This window comes from Psammomys obesus, unplaced genomic scaffold (assembly GCF_907164565.1).
Source record: "Psammomys obesus unplaced genomic scaffold, mPsaObe1.curated_primary_1811, whole genome shotgun sequence".
NCBI lineage: Eukaryota > Metazoa > Chordata > Mammalia > Rodentia > Muridae > Psammomys > Psammomys obesus.
In genome coordinates, this window is record NW_026591597.1 from 542,309 (window position 1) to 555,657 (window position 13,349).

The 13,349-nt window shown below is 44.4% G+C and overlaps 1 non-coding gene across 1 annotated transcript; it reads left to right on the forward strand.

Annotated features, from left to right (window-relative positions):
• Positions 1-344: 344 nt before the first annotated feature.
• LOC129679518 (small nucleolar RNA SNORA48) lies at positions 345-485 on the forward strand. Its single transcript, XR_008720559.1, has one exon. It is a non-coding gene; the product is annotated as a small nucleolar RNA SNORA48 (small nucleolar RNA).
• The last annotated feature ends 12,864 nt before the right edge of the window (positions 486-13,349 follow it).

Here is a 13,349-nt window from a genome sequence, read left to right on the forward strand (position 1 = left end):
CTAATTTTGCATACTTTGGTTAATAGAGGATATTTAAGAACTGACAGACAACTGGGGATAGCAAATATGTGGGACAAACCTGTCATACTTTCTTCGTTTTCCATATGGACAGGGTCTCTTAGTCATTTCCAGCTGCTTCCAGTGGGCTAGTGGCTCTGAGTTTCTGGTGATGTCTGTCTTGCTGTTTCTGCTTCCCCTTCTTGCTGTAAGAGCACTGAGATTATTAACCTATGTAACCACACTCTGATTTATATGGGTTTAAGGGATTTGAACCTGGGTCCTCATGCTTGCTTAAATCACTGAGGTGTCTCCCTGGCTTCCTGCCACTTAAAAAATAAAATGGTTCTCTCTGGCAATGGGCAAAGAGACATATTTGGTGATGTTGTTCTTTTATCAGTCAGGGGCAGAGCTGATGGTATTCCTTTCTTCATCCTAGCTTGATGCCTGGCTTGGTGGCCACAGCTGTTTTATTTCCCAAGACACAAAAATCAAATCAGATCCAATCCAGGCATCACAGCGTGGGAGGAGAAAGACAGAGACCTGTGTTCTGCCATGCTACACAGTGCAGATGGGAAAAGACACCCACAGACTTTCCCTCTGCCCCACAGCACAGTCAGGCCATAGAAACACAGAGCCCTGACTATCACCGCACAGTGCAATAGGGGACTACCATGACACCCACAGACTTAGCCTCTGGCACATGTAGACACCTGCTTTGCCTAGAGGATGTCACCCAGGGCGGTCAGCCTCATGGCCAGCCTGCAGTGGGAGCCACCATAATGTCAGGGTATGTGGTAGACAGATGGAAGAGAAAGAGAAGTAGAGCAGCTTGAGCATTGTGAAGAGAGATGGAACTGGAGACCGCAGGGTGGAGAGGAGTAGCCTGTAGTGAATGGTCAGGCCTACCACCGGGGGCCATGGTGAGGTCCCAGCCTTAGCTGCCCCTGAGGGCCATGCCTGGGTCCATGACTATGCAGAGGCACTGGTCGATATCATATATGTGCCTCATATGGCCACTGGAGGACATGTGTATATCCCTTGTCAGGACAACGGCACTGGGGAGCAAGTGGATGTCCAGGGGCTGTGCAGAACTAGTTCTGCCTTTCACTGCTTGTGGCATTCTAGAAAGCTCCTCCCACCTCTCACCTGCAGCAGCACTAGGGAGAGCAGGCCATGCACCTTGCCTGGACAGGACAGCAGAACTGACCCTGGTGGTGGGTAAAGGTAAAGGTGAGCCAGCCCCAGGATGAGAGCGTGGGAGAGCTGGCCCTGTCACTAGTCTGCCTTGAGGAGGTGTGCACGTCAGGGTGATACCCTCCCTTGCTCCTCACCACCTGTGGCAGTTGGGAGAGCTGGCCCTGGGGTCCCGAGAGCAGGTACACTGGCCCTGTCCCTTGCCATCTGTAACACTCAGGAGAAAGCGCACTGCAGCTCACCTCAACAGGACAGTAGAGTTGGCCCTGATTTCGAAGGTAAGAGTGAGCCAGCTCCGAGGGGTGAGAGTGAGAGAGCTGGCCCAGTCCCTCACAAGCTGCAACACTTGAGAGGGTGGGCCTCAAACCTTGACTGAACAGCACAGAGGCGCTGGCTCTGAGGTGTGGGTGGGGGTGAGCCATCCCTGAGGGCACAGGAGCAGGAGAGCTGGCCCTGCTTCCTGTCTCTGGTGGCTTTGGGCGGCCTAGCTGGAGCAGTGCTGGAGAGCTCACCCCGGTGGTGCTAGTATGGGAGAGCTAGCAGGCTGAACAACTCAGCTACCACCCACCCAGGCCCAGATCCAGAACTTTGAGTTGGCCTACCTCAAAATCTACTCCACCTGTGAACTGCTTGGAACATGTGAAAGGGCTGCTCCTGCAGATCCGAAGCTTCAGGATCTTCATGACATGGGGCTACAACTGGGAGAAAACCTGGGGAAGATCCAATATTGATTTTATCACAGAAGTCAAAGATATTGAACCAGACCATTGACCCATTGACTCCTGTCAGTGCACATTTGCAAGTGAAGAAGTGAAGATGTGTGGAGAGAGGGCTAGCTTGTGAGATACACTGAGACATACTATGGCTTCCACAGTATGGTTTTTTTTATTTTTTATTTATTTATTTTTTTTTTTTTGTGATGAGGGGATGGGAAGGTGACCAGGACTGGGGTGCATGATGTGAAATACAAAAAATCAATAAAAAGTTAAAATAAAATTAATGACACTGTTCAATAAGTTAAGTTTGCCTTTCCTGTTGCAAAGGTACTTGAGTTGGCTGGTAAACATCCTTATGTGAACTTGAGATAGGAAGTGGTAGGACGCACTGCTGTAAAGAGAGGCAGGTTGGGCATTTGGGAAAAGGTCAGTATCAGGCCCACGGGTTAACAAGACATCCTCAGGTAGGTACCAGTGTAAAAAGGGATAGCAGATGAAGCCTTCCAGGTGGGAATCAACAGAGATACCTAGAAACTGGACCTGAGGAAGGCTCTCATTTGGGGGAGTGAAGGAACGTGGTAGCAAACCAGTAGAGGAAGCTGAAAAGAATCAGAGATGATAAAACCAGCCTTGGCATACTGAGCCATTTCCAAGGTTCTGCCTGACTGCGCACACTCTGCCCTCAACCTGGCTCATAGTTTATGTTCAACAAGCTTTTATTGAATAACTAAATAAAGGCTGTGGTGTTTAATATTGATTATAAAATTTACAGGATCTAGAATCCCTTAGGAGCAAGCTTTAAGGCACACTCACCTCACGAGGGATCGTCTAGATCAGGTTAATCTCTGGGCACCAGGTCAATTGAAGTGGGAAGACAGACCTCAACTGTGGGCAATGTTCCCCCATAGGCTGAGGTTCTGGACTGAATAAAAAGGAGAAAGCAAGATTAACAGTAGCACTTAACCACTCTGTGCTTCCTGGGAGTGGATGAAGTGGGACCAGTTACCTTCCCCTCTGTGATGGGTTAAACCCCCTGAAACTGAGCCAGAAGAGACTCTCGCTTCTTCTACCCTGATTCACTTAAGTCAGGTATTTGTACCTGCATTTTTTTTTTTTTTTCCAGGAGCTTGTGATAAACAGTCTCCAATATCGATGTAAACTTGGGATGAAGGAGAGAAGGTTTCTCTGAGAAAAAGGGTTGTGAATTTCAGGCTAACGAATGAAAATGAGGACATGCCCACTCCTGGGTTGAGGAGGAGAATTTTATTGTAGATATGAGGGAGAGTAAAGCCAGAGACATCTGGAAGAGTCCAGATGGAACATGGCTGGCAGAATGGACCAGGCCATGAGAGGGAGAGAGAGGAAGATCAAGAGGAGAGAAGAGAGAAGAAAGAGGACAGAGGGCAAGGAGGCCAAGAGCGATTCAGCCGGGAGAGTAGGCAGCCAAATGGGCAGGATATGTAGGGATCAGAAGCCGGGGAAAGGGAAATGAAGCCCTGACTCTGGGCTGAAGAGGCTTAGGGTAGGGGGAAAGGTGAGAACTGCTGGGAGGAGCCACAGGTGCTGAGTGACACTTGTCTTGGTTTCTTTGGAGTCTGACTTTCCAGCCTATGGATGATAAGGTTTTAACTCCATCACCTCACACAAAGATCATGGGAACCTATAAAATGCAAAACATAAGACTCAATCTAGGAGTTGGCTGCGGCAGCACAACCCTAAGCTTTGTTAAGTACTTGGCTTGGCCCCCAGCACAGAGTGAAACACTCATTCATAAAACTGGCGTGAGTGTTTAGCGCGAGCCCAGGGGAGGGCTTAATAGCTGTGGGCAAAAGAGTAAACGAGACAGACACAGACCCGACATTCATCATGGGATGGATACAGGTAAATAAAGACATCTGAGTGATAGCTGCTGTGCAGAAATCAAGACATGGCAATTTGAAAGCAATGCCTGGCTGCAACTGGTGTGGGCTGGATAGGTCAGGCTCTCAACTACAAGAAGACCCGATACTGACCATTGCTATGTAATTTTTACAACGTTTTTACTGTCATATATGTATATGGTGGGGAAGACACACGTCGCAGTCAGAGGACAACTCTGAGGAGTCAGTTCTCTCCTTCAAAACCTTTATAAGGATTCCAGGGATTGAACTCGGGTGACCAGAATTGTGCAGCAAGCGCCTCTAACCTGCCAACCCATCTCACCTGTCCTTTTAAATTTTAGATTCTTATTTTCTTCTGCTTCACCTGCCCTGTGCACCATCTCACGACATTTCACATTTTTGCTCAAAACCCCTTCATGTCTTTCTGAGCGACTTTGCAAATTATCTCCATGCAGACAGCAGAAAAGCGTGGTGCCAGCATTGAGAACTGTGGTGAGCTTGCTTTGTGCCGGGAGCTGGAGAAAAGGCATCCTTGCCTGAGGCAAAGGCATTTGCACCTTCCAGGAGTTACATGATTAGAGAAAGCAAGCGCAGTGGAGGGGCTGCATTGCAGGCAACCGCAACTTAACCTATTAGAAGAGGAAGAAAGGCCTTTGAAAAGTGGATTAACAATATTTATTGAGGCATCAGGTCAGTAGCTGGTGAGAGCTTGCTGATAATGAGGCCAAGGTTGAAATGAATTACCATATGGACCAGAGAGCTTCGTGGGGCGAGAGCACACCACTGGTTTAACTGTCTATGAGGCTTAAGTAAACATAGAGCTGCCTTATGCCTTAGTTCTGTGGTCTAAGACAGGACACACACACACACACACACACACACACACACACACACACACACACACGCACACGCATGCACACGCACACGTACACACACACTCCCCTGCATGTCTCACAGGAGTGTTATGAGGAGCAAATGCAGAGTAAACTGTTTAATAAAATCGTGCTCTATAAATATGGTCTGGTGTTGCCTGATGACAATATTTTAATGGTCATCATACTCCTCTTTTGTTATGCAACAGCTGGCTACATCTGTGGCTGAGGGTCAACCACATTGACTCAGTATATTCATCTCCAGTCAGGAAAATTATTTTTGTAGCATGAATAGAACACACGTGTGTGTGTGTGTGTGTGTGTGTGTGTGTGTGTCTACATATGGTTACATGGGTTAATGAGAAGATCAGAACAATCTTGGGTTCTGTTCCTCAGGTACTGTTTACACTTTTTTTTTTTGAGACATGGTCTGTTATTGGCCTGGAGCTCACAAACTAGTTGAGGTTGAGGTTGAGGTTGCTTGTTAAGGGAGCCCCAGGGATTGCCCTGTCTCTGCCTCCCCACTGCTGAGATTACAGGTGTGCATGAATGGACCATTTCCCCAACCCTGCACCCCGTGTTTTTTTAAGTGTTAATGCTAGATCTCATGTTGTCAGTAGTCCTGGGGAAATCTTTTTCTGGCTAAATCTTTTCTTTTGAAAAAGTTTTAAAATGACCTTTTATGTCTGTCTTACCTTTTCTGTTTTGTGCTTGTGTGTGCATGGTGTGCTGGAATGCATGACTGGAAATCAGAGGACAACTTTCATAAGTCAGTTCTCTTCTATCATGTGGGCCCCAGGGATGGAATTCTACGAGTCCTAGGCTCGGTTACCTTTGAGCTTTGTTTCTTTGCCTGATCGATGGCTAGAGAAGTAGAAACCAGGTAGCTTAGTATCCACATAGGATGGCAGCCATGTGACACACAGTCCCACTCAAATTCCCTGCTTATCATGGGCCCTGGGTATCAAAGAAGTTGAGCAATGTGGCTCTAAGTATTGAAAACAGGGCCAGTCTGAATTTAGGGTTTCTTTGTGCATAGCAGACATATGAGATTGAAGAGCTAGCATATAAGGAAAGAATAATTTTGTTATATTGTTTAGTAGTTAAAATATATTAGGTAAATTAAAATGAATTTTACCTGCTTTTTAGCTTTTTGGAAGTGGTTACTAGAAAAAAAAAACCCTATATAATTTCCATTTGTGGTTCATGTTGTATTTCTTTGGCTGTTGTGTACAGTTTTCAAATACTTCTTAAGATAGTTCTATAGGCACTATAGCCACAAAGACATGAAAAATAGTAATATTCCCTTCATAGGAGAGAGAAGAGGACTCTTTTGACTTTTACATCTTAAAGGAGGAAAAAAAAAACAGCAGAAAAGAAAAAGAAAAAAAGAAAAAAGAAAAAAAAATGAAACCCCACCACCAAGAGAACAACATTAACAACCAACCAAAGAGCTTTACAATTTATCTAGCTTATTGGTTTGTAAACATACCTATGTCTTAGAAACTGCTAGAATCATACATTAATATTTTATAGACTTCCAGGTTCTACATTTTGGATATGCTGGATTCATAGGTTTGGGATGGAACCTTGGGCTAGCTATCTTTTATATTATTTATTTACTTATATAATATATATATATATATATATATATATATATATATTTATATATATGTGTGTGTGTGTTGAGACAAGAACTCATTAAGTGCTCATGGTTGGCCTTGAACAGCAATATATGGACCAATGGACCAGGCTCATTTGAACTCACAGTTCTGTTTAGGACTAAAGTGCTTAGGATTAAAGGCATGAACCTGGCTCTAGACTGTGTGTTTTCAAAAATATCTTTTGAAATTGATATTTAAGTTTTTAGATGTATTTTATGTGTATATGTATCATATGTGCACATTGCTCTAGGAGGCCAGAAAGAGGGTGTTGGATACCCTGGAACCGGAGATATAGATATTGTGAGCCTCCCTGTAGGTGCTGGAAACCTAACCTGTATTCTCTGCGAACACCCTTAACTTCTGAGCCCTCTCTCTAGGCTCTAATTTATGTATTTTCAATAAGTAGCCCAGTAGTTTAGACCAGTGGTATAACACTAATCTGTGTGTAATAAGTAAGTAGATTATCGAGAATTTAAAAACACACAGGCTGGTGTTAGTGGCTGGGCGTGCGCAGGATGATCAAGGGTTTAAAAGCCATCCATTGGTTGCACAGCGAATTCAGGGACAGCCTGGGGTACAGGAGACCCTGTCTCAAAAAACGGAACAAACTGAAAGTCAAACAAATGAACAAAAACAACAGCGCAGTGGTTTCTGGTGTGCAGCCAGGTTTGAGAACCCCTAGCTAGGATTTTTTTATTTTTATTCTTTTAACATTTCCTGGCAGGGACTTTACTGGGGAGACAAGTTGTTACTGGCAAAGGGCCACAGCACATGCTGGTCTGGGATTGTATTTCATGTTACAGATCTCCAGCGTTTTTTTGGTTCCGCTTGGCCTCAGAGACCTGAGAGACTTCTCAGAACTCAGGACTGGAGAGAGCCAGGCATCTCGGAAGAGTTCGGGTTTGGCTCAGCAGCTCCCTCTGCTGTCAGCAATCCAAGGTTCCGTTTAGCAGAGCCGGCAGGGGATCTGGGAGGGGAGTAAAAGCAGGAAACAGTCACCTATGGACAACAACAGTAACCATAGCAAGGAAACCTACTGATACCTTGAAAGGAGGAGAGACTGCAGACCAGGAGGCCTTAGAGCCAAAGGAGCTGTGGAGGTCATTTGTCCCCTACATTCTCTTCTATAGACCTGAGGCATTTGCACCAATTCATAACACTTCCTTGACCTCAGTTTCCTCATCTGAGCACAGGACCAGTGACATGCTCTGCCATCTTTCCACACTTGAAGACTATTGCAGTTTTCTAGTAGAATAAGGAGAGTGCTCTTGTCTGGCAGATGCTGCCAGCCAGTGACAGAACCACTTGTTGAGGGAACACTGGTCTCTCAGTTGTGTTGGAACAGCCTTACCCAACAAAGGGGAGGTGTGTTCACCTGCTTCCAGGAGTGCAGGATGGGCCAAGTGTGTAAGGGCGGCTCAAGTTGGTTCTGTGCCTCGGTGAGTTAAAGTCAGGCGACTGTGCTCTGAGGATTCATTCACTTTCTCAAGTGTTCAGCTAATTTTTAAAGAGGGGAAAGGTCTCAGCTCTCATAGGCTGGCTTCAAAGTCGTCTTGTGGCTGAGGATGACCTTGAACTTCAGATTCTTCCTGAGTGCTGGGATTACAAGCGTGTGCCACCACCCATGTTTGTAAAGTGCTGTTGATTAAACTAAGGGTATCGTGGTACCATGCTCGCTAGGCAAAGTCTCCACCACCCGGGCCGCCTCCTCAGCCTACAGTTTGATTTATTAAGCACCTCTTAATAGAAATTAGATGCTCTTGTTTCGCCTTTAGCTCTTGCTGTTTCTCGTGTGTTTCCTGTTGCCAGAGATGTGTTCAGTTGAGCGTGTGGTATATAATACCTTAACTAGGGAGCATAATATTAGCTACTGTAAATTGGGGGTTAGTCGAGTGTCAGGCATGTCTTGTTCAATAATCAGTGCAGAGGAGGAAACAGATCTGAGTTAACAGCACAGGGCGTGGTGGTGGGGCGTACATGCCTTCCCTTTCACCCACATGGAAAATCACTTGTTTTCGTTAAAGGCATTCTTTCAGTGGCTATAAGGTTCTAGGGAACACACTTTTGTGTGTGTGTTCATTAACTTATGAACTTATATCAGTGAAAACAACACCAAATAGACAAAATGTGTAAGTACACAGCAACACACTTTAAAAAAAAAATATATATATATATATATATAGAGAGAGAGAGAGAGAGAGAGAGTGTCTGAGTGGGTTTGAGCATATGAATGCAGCACCTGCAGAGGCCAGCAGGGGGCATCTGATTTCCCCTGGAGGAAGACTTCAGGCATCATTCCTTAGATACCTTACCCTCTTTTTTGTTTTTTTTTTGAGACAGGTCTCTCACTGGCTTCATACTTGCCAATTAGACATGGAAGATGGCTTAGAGAGTGGAACAGTTGCCATGCAAGCTTGAGGCAGTACGCTCATGTCTGTAATCCTGATATTCCTGTGGGGAGGTGGGAGATAGTCAAAAGAATCCCTGAGAGCTTCCTGGCCATGTAGCCTGGCGTAAGCAACAGCGAAGGGGAAAGAATCACTGTTTCAAGGCCAAAGGCAAGGACCAAGGCATGAGGTTCTTCTCTGATTTCCACATGTGCAGTGGTACTTGCACACCCCCTCACAAAGGCCTGCATGTGTACACACAGACACACACACACACACACACACAGACACACACACACACACAAGATAAAACACATACAGCCCATTATAGCTGGCTTTAAACAACATCAACAACAAAACATGGATTCTTGGGGACCAAACTCAGGGCTTCACACTTCAAGTACTTTACCAACTGTGTTCCCTTCTACCACCAGCTGGAATTTTATTATGACAATTTCTAAACATACACAGACCTTGAAAGGAGGTTGCTGCCTGAAGGCATTAAGCTAAGTGAAGGGCCTTTGGCTGTGGGGGTCTGAGGAAATGTTTGTGAGAACAGAGGTTACAGCTAAAAGGGAGAAGTCAGTAACAGTGTAGAAGGAAAGGAAGGCTTTCAGCTGGGGAAGGAGATAGTCCAGCTGACCAGATAAGAGAGAGGGCAGGGTTCTGGGAAGGCAAGGTCAATGCCTGCAGGCTCCAGCCAGCTGGCTGGCTGTGTCCCATGAAGTTATGCAAGGCTCTTTTTGCCTTTTCACATAGCTTGTTTCTGGTTCAGCTACGTGTATAACAGACTAAACTCTAAATAAGAATGACATCTAACAGGAGTCTTCTAGGCCCCTCCATAGCCAGGGACAGAGGGGGCTACTCAGGATGTAACCAAGAAAGACTGCAGCTGTATCTTGGCAGCTATGGTAAGAGTGTTCTGCCAAAGTAAAATCACAAGCCAGCCATGTAAACATGAGAACAGAGAGGGCATGGCTTAGCTGAGGGCTAAGAGAACCTGGCAAAATCTGTGGCCAGCAAACTTCAAGGTCAGTGAGCGATGGAGTGGTAGGGCTGACCAGGCGTAAATGCCCAGAAGACAGTCAAAGTCAACAGCTATCCAAGCATGTCCGAGAGCAAGGGAGGACTTCAAAGTGCGGCCACTTCCCTAATCACTGAAGCAGACTGTGGAGAGCACACAGTCATGGTCCCGGTTGGGCCAGGGATACATGTATTGAACTTTTGGGCTTTCCGTCTGCTCAGCATTCAAGGTGCTCAGAGAATTAACTAGTCTCAATAGAACCCTCCGATCTTTGCTTCTATAAAAAATCCTTGCACAAAGAAGCCCAGTTTGGGCCCCCTTCTAGTATTGCAGGACTCTCTCTCTTCTCACAACTCTTCCTTGGTTCCCTTTTCGAGTTTTGCTTTTTTCCCCATCACCTTCAACTCCTTTGTTAGGACTCCTCTCTATAACAAAAGCTCCATTCTAGGACTGAGAAAGATGAGTAAGCAGCCAAGGGTCCCATGAGTTTAATTTTCCAGCACCCACATGCCACCTCACAACGGTCCTAATTCCAGTTTTAGGGGATCTAATACCGTCTGCTGGTCTCTGAAAGCACCAGCTGGGCACAATAGTCCACAAAAATATGTGCAGACAAAATGTTTAGAAACTGAAAAAAACAAAAACAAAAACAAACAAACCAACCCTAAAAATATAAGAAAAGAAACAACACCCCTCCCCCAGTCCTTTAAATAAAAACATATACTATTTGTTGTGAATTTCATTCTTTGAGATTGTGAGATAAAAACCAGAACTAAACCATTGACTAGGTAGACATTTTGTGTGTGACCATGAGTGTCTGGCATGCTAACTCTGGTTATGGGCATTAGAGTCGGAAGTCACTTTCACACTCAAAGATACCCATTTCTTCCATTTCAGAAAGGCCCAGGCTTTCGGGAAGACCACAGTGTAGTAAGGAGAATGTAAACATGATTAGGGGTTAGGTTTACATCCAGACAAGTCCCTCTTCTTGCGCCTTCATTTTGGGCAAGTCTTCTGCTCACAAGCTTCTGTCCCTGCTGAATAAAGACAGCTCCTTTATGCTCTTGACTTTGCGTATTTTAGACGAGATGAAGTTACAGCCATCGCTGTTTATATAGGTGCCTGGGTGTTTTTAATTTTCCTATCGGACCACAGAACAGACTGCTGACTTTGCAATTTCATCCTCGCCTATATCACTTAGATGAAGAGGCATCTATGTCACACATCTGCTGGGACTACTTGGCTTTTGGGTTTTGGGAGGTTGTAACCTACACAAGGACAGAAATGAGCTCTCCAGGAGACCTGTGGGAGGGAGATTAAACTCTTCAGCTCTTTGACTTTTACTAGCAAAAGCTGATAAAAACATGTTGTCAGTCACTCAACTTTACCATGGAGCCGTTTCGTGAGGTAAACTGTCGTTCTCCCTAGACTCAGACACTTGCTTCCTTGAAATACATATGTCTCCTTTAGGGGGATTTCCTGTGTATCCATCTCATGCACTGAAACTTTCCTCCTGGTTATAGGATGGCAACTTATTTTTCTGAAACTGCATGTTCTGTATCATTTTGAAAATAACAAATGTCCCAGTCATGATAACCCAGTCAGTATCTTTCATGGCTGCTCACTAGAAATTCCGTGGCAGTAGAGTGCTTTTCTGCTTAATCTTACATTAAGAATTCTTGGATGAGGCCACGGCTAAAGAGATGGCTTAGTGGTTAAGAGTATCGACTACTCTTCGAGAGGGCTGGAGCTTGAATCCTAGCACCCATATGGTAGCTAATAATTGTAGCACCAATTCTAGGCTACCAGATGGCCTGTTCTGGCTTCTGCAGGCCCTGCATGTATCTGGGGTACAGGCAAATATACAAGCAGAGCACCCAAACACATGAAATTAAAAAAAAAAAAAACAACTTAATTTTTTCCACAAAACTAAGAGTTAAGAATTTAGACTTCCTCTAAACCTTTGTCTGTTTGACTATATATTCCCAGTAATCTTTTATAGGTGATTTGATTGGATAAGGGATCAAGAATGGAAAACAAAAGAAATAAAAATCCCTTAACTCATTTTGAGTTTTAGTTCTATTTGTGTGTGTGTATTCATGTATGTAAGCATGTACATGTGTTGTGCATGTCGAGGCAAGAGATTCAGTGTCCTCCTCAGTAGCTTCCCACCATACACACACACACACACACACACACACACATACACACGTATAATATGATATATATATATATATATATATATATATATATATATATATATAATATGTATATATGATTTGCTTAGATTGGTTGGCCAGCAAACTCCAGGAGTCCTCCATCTCTGATTCCCCATTGCTGGATTATAGATGCTCTGCCACACTGAGATTTTTGTGTATGTATCAGGGATCAAACTCAGCTCCTCATGCTTGTATGACAAATGGTTTACAAACCAAGCCAGCTGCCAGCTTGAGTTTTCTATTGCCCTTCGCCTGAGTTTCGATAAAACTTTCCTCTTCCTTGCATGCTATAATCCTCCTAGACTTTGAAAAGGGCCACTTCTGAATTAACCCTTCTGCCTGGAGATCATGAGTCAGGAGACACAAACATTAAATGGTGTTTGGGAAGGCTGTTTTCACAAAGTTTAATTTCAGATTCATTGAAAAAGTCATGAACACCTGTAAGCAAGCCTTTTAGGATACGCTTGAGGCTTTTGACAGGTCTCATGGTGTAGAAGATATAACTGGCTTTAGGAGACTGTGAAAACATCCTAATACCCTGGGTCCACCTTTCTGTGTCCATTTTATAGGGTCAGGGTTCACTGTGTTTCAGAGGGAACTTGCTGCCAAGCGTGTTGAACCAAGGCATGGAAAACATGGAAGAAATACTGTTATGTTGTTTTGTCTGGTTTTCAGACAGGGACTTACTATATAGTCCAGACTAGCCTGGAAATCACTTTTATAGCTTAGGCTGGCCTGAATTTCATGGTCCTCCCCCCCTTGGTCTCTTGAGTGCTGAGATTACAAGCATACACCACCACGGCTGGCTTTGTTGATTCAGTCTTATGTTTTCCAACACAAATTTGTTTCAGAGCCTTTGCTGCTCTAAAGAGATTCTTTGAAAGCAAAATGTAAGAGAGCTTTGTTTATCGAAAGCCTCTTTCATTCCTTGTCTGAGGCCTCTTTGTTCCTTTGTTATCTACTCTTTCTGCTTTGTTTATATGATAAAGTCAATATTGTACTCCACTTACTATCACTTACTGTGGTAGAGAGGGTGCTTGAATTGCAAACTGTGGCCCTAGAGGAACTGTGGCATTATAGAAGGACCCAGAATTCAGTTTCATATTGTGGAATTGAGTGAGGATTTGTCAATGCCTTCTCAGACTTCAGCATCACTCATGTCTAAGAAAACGACATCATAATGCAGATGAAATATTTGATATAGTGAGCCTCTGGAAGATTCTAGCTGTAGTTGTTTTACTCAACTCTTTCTTTCTTAAAAGATATATTTATTCATTACTTATAGTGTTCTTTCTTTATCGTTTATAGTGTTCTTCTTGCATGTGAGCCAACAGACCAGAAGAGGGCACCAGATCTCACTGTAGATGGTTAAGAGCCACCATGGGGTTGCTGG